An 18924-nucleotide genomic window follows, 5' to 3' on the forward strand; every position below is an offset into this window, starting at 1 on the left:
CAAAGGAAATTAACATTTGAACTCACTCTTGTGCACTATCGAGACGCAAGTCTCACCTCAGAATCATCCTAATTGTAATGATGTCGCAGACGCTGAGGGATCCATTTGCAGCTTTTTATTAGAGTGGTCAACAGGCAGGGTAAATCAACAGCAAACAGATCAACGGAGAGAACACAGAGCAGAACGAGGTCACAGGCAGAAGTCAGGGCAGGCAGCAAAAGGCAAAGTCCAATAAGCAATCCGGGTCAAGGCAGGCAGAGAACGATCAGAGGTCGGGGGAAAACAGTCCTAGGTCAGTAATCAGATCAGCAAACACAGAGATAAACGCTTGGAATTGAAAGCCGGGGCAATGCAATACTTCGCAGAGAAGTGGAGTGTGGAAGTGGCTTTTATGTGTGTGTGAATGAGGTGCAGGTGTGTGTGTAATCAGTGCAGTGCAGGTGTGTAATGCAATCAGTCCCAGGTAAGAGGTATGATGGGATATTGAGTTCATGAAGGTGTTCAATATTCCGGAGACGGATCCCTCCGGTGGTGGAGAGGAAGCGGTACAGGAGCCTGCTCTGTTACAGAGCCCTCCCCCTGCGAGCGGCTCCTGACGCGAGGAGGCAACTGACGCCGGGGTCTTCCACGAGGTCGAGGGGCCGGTTTTCCCGGGTGCATCCGGTGAAACTCCTCAGTTAGAGTGGGGTCAAGGATATCTCCAGAGTTGACCCAGGATCGCTCCTCCGGACCGAACCCCTCCCAGTCGACCAGATACTGGAGAATGTTGCCCCGGCGTCTGGAGTCAAGCAACTTGTGCACACGATACACCTCCTCGCCGTCGACCAGGATAGGTGGAGGAGTCTGAGATGTGGCTCCCTCCTCCGGCTCTCCTCTCGGACCACCGGCAGGTTTCAGAAGAGATACATGGAACGTGGGAGAAATACGATAATTAGTGGGCAGGTCTAATCGAAATGATACCGGAGAAATTTGTCTTACAATTTGAAACGGACCAACATACCTGGGACTGAGTTTGCGGCATGGAAGTCGGAGTCTTAGGTCTCTGGTGGACAGCCAAACCCACTGGCCGACGTTATACTCGGGAGCTGGACGACGGTGGCGGTTAGCCTGTTGCTCTTGTCGTCTGACAGCGTGAAGTAGGTGAGTGTGAGCCTGATCCCAAACCTCCTCGCTCTTGTGTAGCCACTCAGTGACTGATGGTAGCTCAGTGGGTTCACCTGACCAGGGGAACAGAGGAGGTTGAAAGCCCAGGATACATTTAAAGGGAGTAATGCCTGTGGTGGGTTTGACCAGCGAATTCTGGGCATATTCGGCCCAAAACAAGTATCTACTCCATTCTGCTTGTTGTTTTTGACAGTAGGAACGAAGGAAGCGAATGACGTCCTGATTCAGACGTTCGGTTTGCCCGTTGGATTGAGGATGGTACCCAGAGGTGAGACTGATGTTGATATTGAGATGCTTGAAGAATGCGGTCCAAACCCTGGAGGTAAACTGAGGTCCCCGATCTGAAACTATATCTTCGGGCAGACCATAAAAGCGGAATACTTGGTTGCAGAGGAGTTCAGCTGTTTCGAGTGCAGTGGGAAGTTTGGGTAAGGGTATTAGACGGCAGGCCTTGGAGAATCAATCGACTATGGTGAGTATGGTAGTGTGTCCTTGGGAGTTGGGAAGATCAGTGATAAAGTCAATGGCAATGTGGGACCAGGGGCGCCGGGGTGTCGGCAGAGGTGTTAAGAGTCCAGCAGGCAATCGTCTGAGTGATTTGGATGTGTTGCAGTTGGTACAGTCCTGAACGTATTTGGTGGTATCAGTCAGCAAAGTGGACCACCAGAAGCGATTTTGGAGCAAGTGGGTGGTAGCAGTGATCCCGGGATGACCAGAACTGGGTGAGGAGTGAACTTGCTCGAGGAGTCGAAGACGAAGAGAATCTGGAACGAAGAGGAGATTAGCTGGGCATTCAGGAGGTGGTCTTACTTGAAGGTTGGCTTGTTGGATCTCCGTGATAATGTCCCATTGAACTGGGGCTATTAGCAGGTTAGCGTGAATGATATTCTCGTGAGTAGGGGTTTGAACTGTCTCTTCTGTTTGACGTGAGAGAGCGTCTGCTTTGGTGTTCTTGGTGCCAGGTCGATATGTCACAGTGAAATTAAATCTGGTGAAGAATAAAGCCCACCTAGCTTGCCGGGGATTCAGACGTTTGGCTGAGCGGAGATATTCGAGGTTTTTGTGGTCAGTGAGAATTATGAAGGGTTGACTTGCTCCCTCCAGCCAGTGGCGCCACTCCTCCAGTGCTAACTTCATGGCGAGTAGTTCACGATTACCCACGTCGTAGTTACGTTCAGCCGGGGTGAGTTTGCGGGAGAAGTAAGCACAGGGGTACATCTTGGCTGGATTGCCTTGTCGTTGAGATAATATTGCCCCTACCCCTGTGTTGGAGGCATCTACCTCCACGATGAATGGGCGTTCTGGATCTGGATGACGGAGAATTGGTGCGGACGTGAAACGAGTCTTCAGTTCCTGGAATGCTTGATGTGCCTCAGTTGACCAATTCAGACGAGCAGTGTGACGCTTAGTCATGGCGGTTAATGGAGCGGCAATAATGCTGAAATTTCTTATAAACCTCCTGTAGAAGTTGGCGAAGCCCAAGAACCGTTGAAGTTCCTTGACGGTTTGAGGTAAGGGCCAATCCAGAACCCCCTTGACCTTTTTCTCGTCCATGGCTACCCCCTCATGGCTGATGATGTATCCCAGGAAAGATGTGCTTGTTTGATGAAACTCACATTTCTCGGCTTTGGCGTAGAGTTGGTATTGAATCAGGCGATCCAAGACCAACCTGACCTGTTGGATGTGCTCCTCCATAGAGCTTGAGTAAATTAGGATGTCATCGATGTATACAATCACCCATTTATCCAGCATGTCCCGAAAGATGTCGTTCATGAAAGCCTGGAAAACTGAAGGACTGTTTGACAGCCCGAAAGGCATGACCAAGTACTCGTAGTGCCCACTAGTGGTAGAGAAGGCAGTCTTCCACTCGTCCCCCTCACGGATGCGAACCAGATTGTAAGCGTTGCACAGATCCAGTTTGGTGAAATACTTGGCTTGGCGGAGCTGTTCTAGGGCGGCAGGAACAAGAGGCAAGGGATACCTGAACTTCACAGTGTTGTCGTTCAACCCTCGGTAGTCGATACAGGGTCGTAACCCTCCGTCTTTCTTTTTCACGAAGAAGAATCCGGCGGCTGCCGGTGAGGTTGAGGGTGTGATGAAACCTTTGGCTAACTCCTCATCAATGTAGCGTTTCATGGCCTCGGATTCAGGCCTGGACAGGGGGAATATTCTTCCCCGAGGAGGAGAAGCGCCGGGAAGGAGGTCGATGGCACAGTCACTTGGGCGATGTTCTGGAAGTTGAGAGGCTTTTTTCTTACTGAAGGCTTCGATGAGGTCTGCATAATCAGGTGGTATTGTCGGTTCTTCTGGATCTGACGTGGGGGTATCCGGACTTTGAAAGGAAACACGAGTGACTCTGGATAGACAGTGGTTCTGGCAGGTGGTGCCCCATTGAGTGATCTGACCCTCCCTCCAAGAGATGTGCGGATTGTGGCTTCGTAACAAAGGAAGACCAAGGATGACGGAGTGATGAGGGGACTGGATGACGTAGAATCTGATATTTTCTGAGTGTAGTGATCCGATGTGCAATTTGACTTCTTCAGTGATGTTGTGAATTTTTCCCTCTCCGAGGGGTCGACCATCTAGCGCCTCCACTGCTAAAGAAGAATGACAAGGATTTAGTTTGAGTTTGCACTGAACAGCGAACTTGTGAGAAATGAAGTTCCCAGCAGCTCCTGAGTCTATCAGAGCGGTGGTACTGATAACTTCATTCTGAATAACTAGACGAACTGGTAGAGTGAAACTGGATGTAGTGGTGTTAGCTTTAGCACAGTAACTCACCGATGGGGTGTTAGAAGAGGGACGAGTTGGGCAGGCGAACTTCATGTGTCCGGGCTGACCGCAATACAGGCATAAACGGTTCTGCATCCTGCGTTCTCGTTCTTCGGGTGCGAGGTGTGTGAAGCCGATTTGCATGGGCTCGTGCAAGGTGGGCGTTTCCTGATGATAGCGCAGTGGGACTCGAGCTGAGCGTCTGGAACGGATTAGGTTATCAACTTGAATTGCTAGATCGATGTATTCATTCAGATTTCTCCCCTCATCCCGGCAGGCTAATTCAGACTGGAGTTCGATGGTTAATCCCTTCCTGAAGAGGGTTTTCAAGGTATCTTCTACCCAGTTGGTTTGGGCAGCGAGTGTACGAAAGGTGAGAGCATATTCAGCCGTCGTTCTTCTTCCCTGAGAGAGAGTTAACAGTTGTTCTCCAGCACTTCCTCCCTCAGTGGGATGTTCGAAAACGTGATGAAACTGCTGGAGGAATTCACCGAAGGTGGAGAATGATGACCCATCTGGTCTCCAGACCGCGGTAGCCCATTCCAATGCTCGACCCGTGAGCAGTGAGCAGACAAACGCTATACGGCTCGCGTTAGTGGTATAGAGTGAGGGTTGCTGATCCACGAAGAGGGTGCATTGAAGCAAGAAGCCTTTGCATTTTGCGGTGTTACCATCAAATTTCTCAGGGAAAGCAAGCCGATGATTGATTGAAGGGCTCGCTGCTGGTGGAGAAACATCTTGCAATGGTGTGGCAGGAACAGTGGGAGCGTTCCCTATCGCTGTACGGAGCTCTTGCAGACCCTGTACAAGTTTCTCAGTGAGAGAAGTCAGATGGCTCAGTTGTTGATGATGCACATCAAGACGTGAGGCTTGGGTCGTAAGTTCCGTGGATAACTGCATGACCGCTGCTGGATCGGAGAGTGGCGAAGTATTCTGTAATGATGTCGCAGACGCTGAGGGATCCATTTGCAGCTTTTTATTAGAGTGGTCAACAGGCAGGGTAAATCAACAGCAAACAGATCAACGGAGAGAACACAGAGCAGAACGAGGTCACAGGCAGAAGTCAGGGCAGGCAGCAAAAGGCAAAGTCCAATAAGCAATCCGGGTCAAGGCAGGCAGAGAACGATCAGAGGTCGGGGTACACAGTCCTAGGTCAGTAATCAGATCAGCAAACACAGAGATAAACGCTTGGAATTGAAAGCCGGGGCAATGCAATACTTCGCAGAGAAGTGGAGTGTGGAAGTGGCTTTTATGTGTGTGTGAATGAGGTGCAGGTGTGTGTGTAATCAGTGCAGTGCAGGTGTGTAATGCAATCAGTCCCAGGTAAGAGGTATGATGGGATATTGAGTTCATGAAGGTGTTCAATATTCCGGAGACGGATCCCTCCAGTGGTGGAGAGGAAGCGGTACAGGAGCCTGCCCCGTTACACTAATCTACATCTCTTTCCCTCTTCCCCCATCCCTTCTCCCTCACGCTGAGATCACCAACATTCACCCAATAATCTATATGGTTTAATGTGAATAATTATCATACAGTATTACACATGTTTGGTATTGTTGATGAAAAATTCATTGTTCTTGTGTTCATTCATTTAAACTTGTTGATTTCATTTGAGTGTGTGTAAAAGCATCTGACCATATACTTCTGTGAGGTTTTTCTAACAGCTGAAGAAGGGACAGGAAGACAGGGTGATAAAACTTACACCTGAGCACGAGAAAGGATCCAGCCAGGAGAATACAGGGGTCGTTTAACAATAAACAAGGGGTCCCATGCCCTCCCCTTAGGGGAAGCAGGAGGTCATTTAGATTGTAAATGAAGGCCTTTTGGCTTCTCAGGGACAAAGAACAGCATGACCTGCCCAGGGGGGGGGGTAGAACCAGTCCATACTAGCTTGAGATATAAGATGTCTTTAAGGAAATTTACAGAAACTGGGAAAGGAGGAGTCAAGAATGTCAGAAACCTGTATAAAATGTCTCAGTTTTATTATATCAGGAGGCTTTCTGTTTCACATCTGGGTGGCTGCGGTTGCGAAAAGATTCCTCAAAGAATAAAGCCTTTTCTTCTTTATTACAATTTTGCCTTTTGAGTGTTGTCTTACACCTGTGATGCTGTTTTTCCAAGTGAGATAAAAATTGCTATTACAGCTGGTGTCAGAAGAGGGATCCTGTGCGGACGCTTCTTCTCCTGGTCCTGAGAACGGATTTGACGGGAAAGTGCACAACCTCGGCAGCAACAGGCGGCCGTCTCATACCTCGACAGTTTGGGATAGAAACTCAACAGATTACGGGAGAGAGAGCAATACCGCATTCAGGGCCAGTGGAGGAAGCTCCCACCAGGACCATAAAGAATCCGCGGATTGCGGGAGAAACAGAAAAAAGCATCTGGGTAAGACACGGCAAATTGTTTTATTGAAGTTGAGTGTAATTTGATAATTGTGAGTGAACGTGAACCATATTGGCTGAGTTTTGCTTTTTGGTACGAGCGAGAGGTGATTCAGGGGAATCACAATTTTTTGGGGGTAAGGGAAAGAATTGATCTGAGGAATTCGGATCAGTTTCTACCTCACTTAGCTCGTTGGTGGACGGAAAGCCCACAGGTGATTCAGGGGAATCACAGATTCAGGGGAATCACAGTTATTGATTAATTAGTTTTACTCAAAAGTGCTAGTAACCAAAAAAAAAAAAAAAAAAAAAAATTTAATCGATTTAGGTGGACGGAAGAGCCACGTCAAATCAGAATTAATCGAGCGCTGGAAAGTGCTTATAGGAAGTTTTTGAGTGAAACGTAATTACAAACCACCCGACCGATCTTGGGGTAAGGGAAAGATCGGGTCTGTCGAAGACGTTTGACAGATTCTGTAAGACACGTGTCGAATTGTGAAATCCAGAAAAGAGGAACTCAGCCAAAAATGGGGTCATCTAACAGTAAATTAGATATTTTTTACACACCTATTTTGTGTCGAATGAAAAATTACGGCTAGAAATGCATGCAAGAAATTGTGGAAACGGATAATTGTTTAACAAAAAGGTTGTTGTAGTCGTGTTCAGCATGGTTGTAAAACTGTGAACAGACAGTAGTTTGTTGAACTAAAGAAGATAGGGAAAGATAGAATGTTTTTCCTGATGGAAATTATAAACAGAGAATTGTTGGATTGCAGATAAAAGAGAACAGATGCAGAAGGAACTGGCATGTAGGGAAAGAGTGTTAGATAAAATAAGGCATTGAGTATGATTAACAGGGATTAACATGATATAAAGATTAGGAATCATGTACGCAAATGTAAGCAAAACGGGAAAAATTCTATATTTTGGAGATAAAATAATGATTGAAATTACGATGTGAATGCTTTATTGTATTAATGATATGAAAACAAGGGTATTGAAGAATAGATTGCCATATTTTTGAGTTGAGGATAGCTGTCTGTGTAATTTAGAGACTGAGAAGAATTAGGGAATCTTGTGGTTTCTGTGAAACAGTAGAGATAAGTAGGACTGAATAATTATAATACAATCTTGTGATTTATGTTGAATCTGCAAACTAACCATTTGATAGAAGAATAAGCTTTTAAAACCAGTGTTGATGAAATTAATGACACGTTAAAGTTTTAATACTGTATGAAGAGTAACTGAACAGTCCTGATAAATAGTGAGATAAAAGAGAGCAAATACTGTAAGCAGTTCTGCTCATGCTCTGAAGAGATTTGCAGATGATGTTTTGTAAAAGTTTGATTGTGATTGGAAAGATAAACAATAACTTAACTGGCTCCAAACAAAGAAAGTGCCAAAATTACACAAATTTAAAGAAAAGTCTTTGTTAATATGGGTTAGAAAGTAGTTCAATGTTAACATGATGAAGATTATGAGTCGGCTATTGTAATTGAATTTGCAAACGAGACTATAATAGAAAAATACAGACAACTGCTTATCAGCGGCTCTGTTTACATTTTCAACACACTGCTTCGGGGGTGTGAGGTAGGGTGGAGGTGTTAGAAAGATCAGAGTGATAAGACTGTTGGCAGAATAACAGAGAGTGTTTATTGCGGTCAGCGGGGTCATTCAGTGACTGTAAATGTCACGACTGTAAAAGTAAAATGATAAATAAAGTTGATTAGATGATATAGAGAGACAAATCTAATGAATGATTTATAATGATAAAAAAAAAAAAAAAAAAAATGTATCACAAGCAGAGAGCGCAGCCTCAAAGGTTGAATCATAGAAGCAGATTGATAAACTCCTAGAGAAAACATTGAAGTCAGGTATTAAATTATGGCAATTGAAAACCTGACAACTAAAATTGAAATGAAATTTTAAACGTTATTAAGAACTAGAATAATTCTTATTATTTCTTTAAGATAAAATAAACAGAAGCAGTGTTACAGGATTAACAGTTGCTAAATGTAAAATGTGTAAAAGGCATTTGATTAAACAAAGGCTTGTTAATGTTGATTTTAAAAGATAAGATTGTGATTTGGCCAAAACAGGTTTGCTTATCTGAATCTGGCATGTGCTGTGACTGAAGCTGCCACAGTTTCAGTGCAACAGAGACTCATTCTGAGTGGAAATTTGTAATGTCTAAATTACAATACATGTAATTTATGGAAAAGATGCCTTAAGATGGGCTACAGTTAAAGAAAAGATGGCAGATAAAGTCTGAAGTTAAAGGTTTATGAGAATGCAGTGTACCAGTCCTGATGCCTCAAGAGTCTCTCTCTCATTCAATGTCAGCTGAAAGCTGTTGTCTGAGCCTGTGTAAAGCACAGTGTTTCAGTTGAAAATCATAGATATGGAAAAGCTAAAACGAATCATGCTACAGGCAGTTCAGATTTAACACATTTAGAGGATAATTTGTAAATGTTTTAGAAGTAAAACTGAATGACTTTAGAAGTCTTTACAATAACACTGTTTAGGACTTGCTTATTTTAGGACCAGTAACTTTTTTGTCTGATTTTAGCCTCCACCATGAAACAGGGCTGATGGCTCCGGCTACAGATGTAACAATACACTGAATAGACGGTTGTGATGACTAAATTCACTGAGTATAATCTCAGTATTGCGATTTTGCTGATTTGAAGATGTTTAAAAGATTTAGGTGATTAAATACTGTTGTTATTAACCTGTCTCCCTGTGTTAACACTATTAGGCAGTCCAGAGTGCTCTGGTGACTCTTGAGTGTGCCTTTCCTAAGCTCCAGAACTGATTATGTTGAAGAAAATGGTCAAAGATTCTGTTATGGGAAAGAGCGGTTACCAGTGTGCACGAAGTGATATCACTCAAAGACGGGTAAGATTCTCTAGGGCCAGAGGTCAACCTAAGACAGAGGGTCACGCCGACACTGGGTATCTGCAGAATGGCGGTGTTTTATGTGAGTTGGGTATGAGAGTGGCGCTGATTGACTGAGTGGCCACCAGCATCAGCAGATCATTGAGAGGCCAGATGGGCTGTGAGGAGTTACGGCATGTCTGACCCAGAAAATGTGAGTTCCTCTATATACCACTTGCAAGAAACCGCATTCATTGTATGGCTTGTTTTTCATTATGACAAGTGTTTGCAACCATGCCAGGGGACAACACCCTGATGAAGATTATAGATAAAGAGCTGATGGGAATGGGCTTTCAAGAGCCAGCTGAGACCGTGAGGTGATTGTCATTATTTGTTGTGGAGACAGTAACAAAACTTAATTTTTATCAGGAACATGATGTTGGTTGCCTTATGGGCAAGGGAAAATATTATAGAAGTTAATATTGAAATAATATATGTAAGAGATGTTTTGTAAGTTTTAAATCCTGAAGGTCATTAGACGTGGTGGTGGCTAAAGGTGAAGACAGCTTTTGTAGATTCAAGAAAAGTCTGGATAAAGGTTAATGGTCAAAGGTTATTGAAATGAATTTATTATTAGATTTTGTCTGAATTACAGTCTTAGGAGGCTGTTGAAAAGATTATTTGTTTATAGTGAGAGAGACTGCTTGAGTGAAGGAACGGATGGTATTCTGTCAGTCTTTCTGTTATCAGCATGCTAAAGCAAGCTGAAGCAAAATAATGATAATGCACCAAACCAATCCAGCTGACTTTTCTAAAATCAGATGGATAATGAACAGACATGCTTTGAAACTGGTTAAGAGGCCATAAAAACATTAGATAAAAGATACAGGAAAATGTAAGGTTAAAATGTCATTTAAAATTTAAATCTTCTTAGAGAAAAGATATGAATAAGAAATATGAGCAGTTCATAGTCAGGGATGAGTGTGAGTGTTAATTCATGTTTTGTACAGTATGTGTTAGTTTAGGACAACTATTCTGTCTGAATAGTGTGTATAAATTTGTCATTAACCTCTGGAAAGAGTGTTTTAGCATTATAGATGGGTTAAGGCAAATGACAAATTTGAAAGTAAGCTGAGGATTGTGAGTCAATCTGATGAGAAAGCAACACAGAACATAGGACGAGCTTTAAGTTGATTGATCATCGAGCTCTGTCTGTTAATTATTATTTTGGTCATTTATGATGTGCAGTAGATTTGAATTACTTTCTGGACAGGTTTAAGTATTGATGTGTAAATTAGAATTGTGAAGTCGTAGATAGCCGTCAGTCATGTGTTGAGAAAAAGTTATAGATTTGACAGCAACAAACACGTAGGCTAAATAAATATCAGATTATCCAGAGAGCCCTTAACAGTTATGAATTGTAAAAAAGGGGAGATTGTTATTTGACTGACATTGACGAAGTGTGCACACCACGACCTGACCTGACCAATTGATGACCTGGAGAATGTTCGTAGATGACAGTTGCTTAAGAGACCAAACAATAGGCCTGAAAAGCAAGAAACGCTGTGAAACTAGGGGCCGTTGCCTTAAAATAATTATTAGATAAGAAGATGAGATTGTGGCTTATGTAATGTTTTGTTTCAGAGGCAGAGAAAGATGTCTGGGGGAAATTTGGCTGAAGGACAACATTTGGGTTAGTGTTGAAAACTTTGTTTACCCAAACACCATTGTGTATCATGCATCAAAAGGGGGATGGTAACAATTACCATACCAAGGGGTTCAAATTAGCTGAAAGCAAATCGTACAGGTGGGACAATAAATGTTGGGAGAACACTGCGTTTAACTGGGTAAAAGCCCTGTAAGAAGTCATTTTTCTCCCTAACAAAATTGCTGTCTGTAAGTGTGCAGATTCGGCAGCGGAGGATGCGGCAGCACAGAAGACAAAAGAAACTATGTGTACTTTACTATCTGACAATAACCTCAACGTTTTGTTCTTCTCTACAGAGGATGCAGACTTTTGATACAGGGCAGACTGTGCCCAGTAAACTGGGTTATTATTGTGGCAGAGAGGTGCCACACCTTGCGCAGCGCATAACTTAAAACTTTCCCTTTGCAGAATGTCAGGATGGATTGTGTCGAACAGAACTGATTCTGTTCCAAATGTATAAATATTGTTTTGATTAACATGAGCAAAATTATCTGGTGACAATATGTTTCAGGCTGTTGATTCAACCGGTCACACCAAAAGGGACGACCGGCTAGACGAGCGGTCAACAACAAAATAGCTAGGGTCTGCATCCACAGGTGACAGCGGGCAGGAAATGGTTCATTCCAGTGGAGGTGCAATCGTGATCTAAGGGAAAATCTTGTAAGGTCTAGGGAAAATGCTCGGAGAGGGTGACATCTGGGTCCGTCCAAGCCTCTCACCTTAGACTACACCAACCAACCTCAGCAACCCCAAACGCCAACGCTGCAGAAAGTGAGGGATAAAGGGCTTGTGCTAGTAACGGCCTCCTTCGCCGACGTTGGAAAAGACCAATGCAACGTTTCGCAAAGAATCACCCTGGTGAAGACGGAATGTTCATGGGGCAACGAGATGGTCAACACACCTGGAGGAGGATGTGGACCAACTAATGGTTTAAGTTTAGCAGAATAATTTGTTTTGTGATGATGTTGATGATTTTATTTGATTAAATCAAACTAGGACTTAGTATTGATATAGATCTAATGATTTGATTGGTGCAAATGTTTTATAAAATCTATTCAATGATGTGAAGTACGGTCATAAACAAAAAAAAAGACAGTCGGTCTGCAATGGAAAAGTAAGAGTTAATTTTTAACAACCAAAGTGGATTAATGGAAAGGGCTGAATGTAGGCTATAGGAGTTATGATTGTATGTGTTATTCTGACAATTTTGTTATTCATGGGTGAATACGAGTACTGGAATGTCTGTTCAGTTTATCCCAAGGATGGACAAAATTAGGCAGACGGTGGAAGTAGCGGGAGCTACAGTAACGTGGTAAACAGGGGGGTGTTTTTTTCACTTTCGGATTTTCTTACTTTCTAAATTCTTTCTTTCTAAGGACGATGATAATGTATAAAGAGGGTTAAAAACAGTAGCCATCCGTGTTACGAGGTGGCATACAAGGACAGGGTTTGAATTGAGGGATATTTTTGTATCTACTTTTTCCTTTTTCTTTGTGTAATAGGTTGCTGAAATTGATATGTGTTGAACTGATGTGTTGTTTTCCTACTAAATATAACTACACTATTTCTTGTTTATATTGAGGTGACCGAGAGTCCGAACTATAGTTTTGGGGGTGCAATAACAGTGCTTGTTCACCTAGCCCGGCCTTATATAAACCTTTACTTGATTGCTACAAAATAATTGAGGACCTATCCTTACAAAAAACAGCCTAAACTTTTCCATCTTAATTTTTCTACAAGACTCAAGTAAAATGATCAGGTATATGAAAGTCAGCAATGAGGAGTATAACTGTGATGTAAAGACTTGAAGTGATTGTATTCTTGGGGATTCAATAGTAAAATGGGTTTGATTGATTTTAGAAAATAGAAATGAATTTTTATTATGTTATTGGTTATCAGAGAATGATAAACAGGGGGGAGATGTTGATGAAAAATTCATTGTTCTTGTGTTCATTCATTTAAACTTGTTGATTTCATTTGAGTGTGTGTAAAAGCATCTGACCATATACTTCTGTGAGGTTTTTCTAACAGCTGAAGAAGGGACAGGAAGACAGGGTGATAAAACTTACACCTGAGCACGAGAAAGGATCCAGCCAGGAGAATACAGGGGTCGTTTAACAATAAACAAGGGGTCCCATGCCCTCCCCTTAGGGGAAGCAGGAGGTCATTTAGATTGTAAATGAAGGCCTTTTGGCTTCTCAGGGACAAAGAACAGCATGACCTGCCCAGGGGGGGGGGTAGAACCAGTCCATACTAGCTTGAGATATAAGATGTCTTTAAGGAAATTTACAGAAACTGGGAAAGGAGGAGTCAAGAATGTCAGAAACCTGTATAAAATGTCTCAGTTTTATTATATCAGGAGGCTTTCTGTTTCACATCTGGGTGGCTGCGGTTGCGAAAAGATTCCTCAAAGAATAAAGCCTTTTCTTCTTTATTACAATTTTGCCTTTTGAGTGTTGTCTTACACCTGTGATGCTGTTTTTCCAAGTGAGATAAAAATTGCTATTACAGTATCATTTGAAATGTCTCAGTGCGACTGGTACAAAGGACTCATTCCCAAAGAAGTAAACCAAAAGGTTGTAGCGTATGGATGAAATCACGATGGCTTACTCATTCTAAGATTCAGAAAGCTTTTAACTTATTGACTTATTTCATGTAAATTACAGCTTAGCGCCAATGAGTCTGGATCGAATTGCTCCCTTTGACACGTTTGTGGCTTGGTGGAAATTAAACAGAAACACCTCCAAGCTCCGTCGTGAGCTTGAAAAACAGATCGTAATCAGTTCAACTCCCCTTTCTCGGCAAGCAAGAAGTCCAGGTGGCAGGAAGAGCGCTCTCCGAGATGCCCAATACACATACACAAACATTCTTTGCATCTAACTCAGAATATAAGTAATTCCAAAATGTATATGATATATTCCTGTATGCATGTATGTTTGCCCCCTCACATTAGCCTAGTTATGACTTTCTAGTTGTGTTAGTTGAACTCTAAGTGCTTATTTTAAAGAATACGAATGTATCTCTACGTTTGTATCTTCCAGACATATCGATCTTGGTACCGAATTAAACCTCTCGGTTTGCCTAAGCTAAATATATATAGTGGGTTACAATAAAATGTACTATACTGTGTTTACCATCTTTTGGAGTAGAAATGATGAATTCTATTACCATAAACCATGCAAATTAGGCTGTCAAGAGGAGACAAAGAAACTCTCTCCCGCTCAAAGTTTCTGAATTCTATTGGTCGGTTCACCCAGTAAAGGTGTGGACTACGATCTCCTTAAAGGACGATGCACCGCCATCATGTAGTGCTTTAAGTTTTTGTTCGCTTTTTGCTTTTGCAATGCTAAGAAAAAAGAAGTTTGTTTTGTCTCTCTAAGTTTGTCCTCTCTCCGAGTTTTGTTTTATGTCTTGCCTTGTTTTAGTCTTGTGCTCATTCATTTCTATCTACGAGTGAAATAGATTTAGCCTGAGTTTCTGGCAACTTTGCTTACAAGTAAACCGTTTGAACTTCCCGCGAACGACACTAGCTCCGGAAGAACCGAGAGAACGCTTCAATCTAACGGACACACCAAGGACGGACACTCACACACACGCATTCTTGCTCAGCAACAAAGATCCACGCAAGTATTATTTCTCTCGAAATTTAAATGCGTTTAAGATTGTCTGCCCCTGCTTTAAAGTGATTTCATTCTTTGCTGGCTTTCAAAGGTTTGTGATATTTTGCCATTCTGTGATCTGCTCTTTCTTTCTTTCTTTACTTTCGTTATTCTGTTTCTATATGTTCTTTGTGTAAATATAGTCGTGTGCTTTTATAGTTTCATTTATTAAACCCCATTATACGCTTGATTGTCTCTGTCTGCTGCTCACCGAACAAAGTCTCTTAAATGAGTGATCTTAAGCTACAAGCTTTATATTGTTGAGTAGGCTACTTTAGTTAGTAATCATATAGAACAGGAAAGTTATTCTTCATGATCAGAAGAATAGCCTTTCTTGAGAGTTGATAAGAAGACCGTACGGTCGGTTCGGTGGACGAACGGATTATTCGATGTGAAATTAATTCTGTTAAAGGTTGGGCCTATTCTTAAATTTGATCCATAGCCTATCTGTTTATTCATAATTGATTATAATTTGTTGTAGTTAAAGGACAAGTTCGATATTTTACACTTAAAGCCCTGTTTACAGATTGTTTCTGATGAAATAGAACGGTTAAGATTGAAATTTGGACACGTTGCTGTCCCGAGAATTTTCAGTTCCCTTTCAAGGGAACTCCCGTTGCGTTGAGAATGACGCTCGTTCCCTCTTCAGGGAACCGAGGTTACAGTCGTAACCGAGGCGTTCCCTTTCAAGGGAACTCCCGTTGCGTCGAGAATGACGCAACGCTCGTTCCCTCTTCAGGGAACCGAGGTTACAGTCGTAACCGAGGCGTTTCTGTTGTAGCACCCCCCCACCTCCAGAATGGCTGCATATGTGCACTGGAACAATCCTTCCTAAAACGCATTAAACTTTCGTTTACAAAGACGTGAAACTCACCGAGTGGTCAGGGGTGTTCACTGATATGCTCACACAAAAATCGCTGCAAAAGATGCTTTCCAACAGGTGTTTTACCATTCGTTGTAAAACTGCGGACCTATTTTTCCAAACGCCTCACACCCGTACATTCTTCCGTTGAGAGCTTGAATAATAGACACTCCAGTCCAGTTGGTGGTGATAATGCACCTTTGATCTTTTAAAAATGTTTGGATAGCGTAGCCAACGATACCGCAACTGCATAAGACTACAGGAAGAATACAAACAACCCCATTTCCGTTTCCGGCGGCGGAGTAATACCGTACCTCACAGCACATCCAATACAAGTCAATGGAGTTGGAAAAAAACTACGATAAAACCTGTTGGAAAGCATCTTTTGCAGCGATTTTTGTGTGAGCATATCAGTGAACACCCCTGACCACTCGGTGAGTTTCACGTCTTTGTAAACGAAAGTTAAATGCATTTTAGGAAGGATTGTTCCAGTGCACCTATGCAGCCATTCTGGAGGTGGGGGGGAAAGCGAAAGAAACCTAAAATTCTCGGGCCAGCAACATGTGTCCAAATTTTAATCTTAACCGTTCTATTTCATCAGAAACGATCTGTAAAGAGGACTTTAAGTGTAAAATACTGAACTTGTCCTTTAATTATCTATATATAGAGATACAAACATATGGGCTATGTATTCCCTTTTTGGGCGATTTTAAAATGTGTAGGTAATAATTGATCATAACCAGTATGATTAATTATGAATTATATATTCCCCTCATTTGAGCTGATTCGCTACAAGGTAATAAAGTTTTTAAGAGTTTAGAGATAACATGCACACAAAGGAGGGTGTGTCTTCCAGGCAAATGGCATCCTGCTCCCAAAAGGTGTAAACTCTGAATGCAAATTCACATTGTTAGCAAATGTTTCCATGTGAAAAGGAGTTTCTGTGTTGGTCTGGCTATATAATGAAATGCAACAAAAGACTCGGGGCGATTTGTAGACAAATTGGCCCGTGAGACTGAGAGTGGCCAAGACTCGCAGAATCATGTAGTTTTCGAGAGCATTTGATGTTTTGTATTTATTATCTTTGAACTGATTATGTAATTGACATGATACATTTACCTGACATAATAAATTGTAAACATTTGATTTTATTCTAACGGACTCTGACATTATTTTCAGTAAAGAGTTAAAAGACTAGTCAAACAAAGTGCTGTAAATGAATGAAACATTTATGATGGGAAAACAGGACTGATATTTCTGACCATAATCAACGTTCAGCACTGGGACGCTTTCATAAAACATTTATGTATTTTTTCCATTCTTACACAAATCGTCATGAGATTTAGATAAGAATGACTACATTTATTCTGCTCCTGTTTCATTAATAAGGCCCAATATGCCTGTTTATGTATCCGTATGTTTTAGTCAATCACCAAAATGATTATGAAATGATACTTCATGGCAGTAGAATTGAAGGCCTAATCTCAGCCGAACCCTTAACACTAACACTCCTTAATTCAGATTCAAACATAAGAGCTAAAAGGTCAAAACAAACAAACAAACAAACAAATGTGCAAGCGGCGCCCACAGGACTGGTTTGATACATTAACACACTCCTCGTGCCCACATTCACACACGCACACAAACTCACACCTCATATTTACAGGCTCAAAGGCTTCATACAGACGCGTCTCCCATCCAACAGCGATCTAAAGCACACAGACATTGAGGAGAGATTATGGTTTGATCCTGAAGCCGAGTTAAAACGTGTTGCAGGAACTCCCAGTAAGTTTGAGTTTGCGTGATTATCCATCTGCAAGTGTGCATTGATTAGCCTTATGCAGAAGAGTGTTTGAAGCGCTCATGCAGTCCTGGCTTTGCTGGGGCACATTGGGGCGTCTGGGCTTTTGACCACCAGAGGAAACGTCTGCAGTGCCGGGCTGGCCATGGTCGGATACGGGACCATATCGGCCGTGCCAAACATTCCCACCGGACTGGGCAAACCGGACCATTGGTGTGGATACACAGGGGCTGGCATCATCCCAGCGAAGGGGTCGGTGGGCATCAGGTATCCGCCCCGCTGGATGACGGGCGACGGGCCGCTGGTGATGCCGTGAGGCATGATAGGACCCAGAGCTGCAGACAGCGGGCAGGACAGGGGTAGATGGAGCTTCACAGCCGCCGCAGGGATTGAGCCTCTAAACTGCAAGAGAAGAGAGAGACCAGATAAAATAACACTGCTTTATGGTTTCTCATGGTTTATGTTTATTCACTTTATATGCTTTAGAAATTTTAGCTTTAGAAAATAATTATTGGGTGCTTTAATCAGAGAATTGCGTAATGTCATTGCATGATTACATAAACTAACCGGTGAATAGGTTTTTTGAACTGGTTCATTGAAACGAACTGTCCGAAAGACTCGTCAGAACAATAGACTGTAAAAAAATATTGGCCTTAGTGTCCGTGACGTCACCTGTAGGTTTCTGAAGAGCAATTTTGAAGCCCAAAGTGGGCGGAGCCGGCCGTCGCCATCTTGGCAGCGCGTCACTCCCGGATTAACGAAAATGGGCAAAGAGGCGGATTAGCTGAGGTGACGTGACGCTAACAGACAGCAGACAACAGGTGTGTTGGACATCGGATGCGGCTGGATGTAACCGATCGGCGAGAGTAGCCGCTTGCAGGTGGGGAGGAGCTGCAAACGCAGACGTGAAGTCGGACACTTTCTGGTTCCCGTAGTGACCGCTCACATGGTGTTCGCATACTTTACCACAGCTGAAGTGAAATAAATGCAATATTTGCCAAATAATACACAGTTGTTTCAGAGACATTTTCATTCAATACTTTATGTACTGCTTCATCCAGCGTCTGTTTGAACAAGAATAAAGTTCAACATAAGCTACTATCAATGAAGTGGAGTCTACGTTTTTTAATCAGTTTTAATTTGATAAACATGACACAATATAACATCGCAACTACATGAAAAGAGTGTTTACTGTTATAAAAAACTGATTTGTGAGCTTTAGAGGAACTAAAGGTGTTCGAATAAACACGAAACACACGTGATCGTTGTCATGCGGTGAATCCGGCCAATCGTGGAACAGCTGTGTCGTCATCAGAGCTTGTGCAGCCGCTCTTGAGAAGCTGCTGACGGGGGACTGCCAAGATGGCGGCCGAGTAAGTCTGTTACTGCTGAGCTCCCGCACATAAGTTCTAATTTGGTGGCATTTCAAGAAAAACTGCATTCCTCTGATATCGGACAATTTCTTATTACTTTGAGAACAACCTAATGTCACCGCCTGAGAGGAAAAGAATGCACAAGAACAAGAAGAAGCTCATCCCTGATGCACAGCCAAATAACGCTCTGATAGCCTCGTGTCATGATTATGCTAGCTCTATGTCGACAGTAGAGGTCTCCACGTCGGAGGGAAACTTTTCCCCGCTACCTGCGACTCCATGTGATTCCCCAGCGGCAAAAAAGGCTTTCTATAATGCAAAACATGA

This window comes from Abramis brama, assembly GCF_963993115.1.
Source record: "Abramis brama genome assembly, chromosome: 16".
NCBI classification, from domain to species: domain Eukaryota; kingdom Metazoa; phylum Chordata; class Actinopteri; order Cypriniformes; family Leuciscidae; genus Abramis; species Abramis brama.